The sequence below is a fragment of the Sinocyclocheilus rhinocerous genome, unplaced genomic scaffold (assembly GCF_001515625.1).
Source record: "Sinocyclocheilus rhinocerous isolate Xijiao unplaced genomic scaffold, SAMN03320098_v1.1 scaffold189, whole genome shotgun sequence".
NCBI lineage: Eukaryota > Metazoa > Chordata > Actinopteri > Cypriniformes > Cyprinidae > Sinocyclocheilus > Sinocyclocheilus rhinocerous.
The window spans coordinates 1,308,508-1,310,144 of NW_015667354.1; the positions used below are offsets into that span (position 1 = coordinate 1,308,508).

The 1,637-nt window shown below is 38.8% G+C and overlaps 1 long non-coding RNA gene across 1 annotated transcript; it reads left to right on the forward strand.

Moving 5' to 3' along the window:
- Nucleotides 1-712: 712 nt before the first annotated feature.
- Nucleotides 713-1,066, forward strand: LOC107733845 (uncharacterized). The gene is made up of 3 exons (XR_001639028.1): nt 713-803; nt 884-950; nt 1,022-1,066. It is a non-coding gene; the product is annotated as an uncharacterized LOC107733845 (long non-coding RNA).
- Nucleotides 1,067-1,637: the final 571 nt, after the last annotated feature.

Consider the following 1,637-nt stretch of genomic DNA (forward strand, 5'->3'; position numbering starts at 1 on the left):
GATATGCGCCGGTCTGAAATCATTCATCTCGGTCTGTGCTCAAAGTAGCAGCTGGAAGATGAAAACCATGACACTGGGTTTTGATACTGCCAGGAGTTTGTCAGTGTATACCTGCCTTGCAAATATGATAAAAAACCTGATAAAAATGTATGGGAGAATCAATAGCGTAAAGGCAGCAACAAAATTGTGTTGAGCTTTCAAAATGACTGTGTGTTTGTTGGTGTGGCTTTATACAGAAAATAGAATTTCTTCTGATATTCTACATTGACCATTTTGTTAAAAAAACTGCCATAAATTCATATACAAAATTACAAAAATAATATACAAACTGGAGCTACACACTGTGGAAATCATCTGCATTCAGTTAGATTTAATGAATTAATAGAGTTTGTGTGCCTGTCACTGCATCAAGCTACTCCAAAATCAAGTAAAATCATTCACACTTCATAAAAGCCTATACTGCAAAAGATCATATTGACAAATAGCTTTCAGAGCATTTTTCACTTTTTTGCTGATTTGAGCATGCTATGTGTAGCCGGGTAAGGTATAGCCCAGGTATGATTGGCTGATGTCATGCCAGCCTGTGAACCTATCAGTGTCCCTACTCCTTTTTGATTGGTTAACATGGTTTAAATCCTATGAACCTATCAGTGTTGGCATTTGATAATATAAAAAGGGAAGGGTTTGATTACTCGGGATGCATCATCCTTGGTACTAGACCTTTGTGGAAGGATGTCATTATGAACAAGGGATGGGGCTTGGTGCATCCTCCTGTTGTGTTTTAGCAGTTAAGCCTTTTTCAGGTTAGTCTCCCAGTTATAAAAAGGATTGTTTTGTTTATATAAGGAGAGGCTTTATTTGTCGTTTTTCTTTTGGTCATCAGCATGCTAGTGGCCGTGGTCTTGTGTGATGAGCTACCATGCATTTTGCTACATGGTAAATCTCTCTCGGTATGTATGATGGGAGCTTGTCATGTGTTTTAATGATTGTAATATTGTAGATGATCTGTTTTGTTCCGCAGGTATAACTGCACATCCAGGGGTTTCCAGTAACTTGGTTGGAGACGAATGTACATCAGAGCTGTGACTGCACTGCTGTTTTGTTTGTTGGGTGACTGTTTTAACTTTTGTCTGTCTTGGTCTTATTTTGGTTAATTTGGTTTGTATGGGTTTTCTTTTATTCATCCATGAGCAGCCATTCATTAACTTGTGTGAGTTAGCAGGGAGACAAGTAAGATATCTGGCCTTGGTCGGCCATTTTGTTCCTCCCATTGGTGCAGACGACTACTCCTTTTTATTTATTAATTTTTTTTGTTCTTTGTACAAGTAGTTGTCGAATCTGAATGTGGACTCCTTTTGGAGTAGATTGTTCTGTTGTGGTATGAAAGTGAGTTTTGTATGTTTGAACGTGTCTTGAAGTTTGTACCAGTTAACCATGTTGTCATTTAGGAGTAGAAACTTTAAAGCGGGGGTTGCAGTCTTTTAGCATGTCCACATGTAGTGCAGTGCTTAACCAATTGTATTGCTTTCACAACTGTGTGGTGTGTGGGGATGGTGTGAGGTGAAAATCCAAAAGGCCCCCGCTGGCCATTTCTCTCCTATTGGTAATTTCTGTAACTGGTAGATTTGTGTATCTGA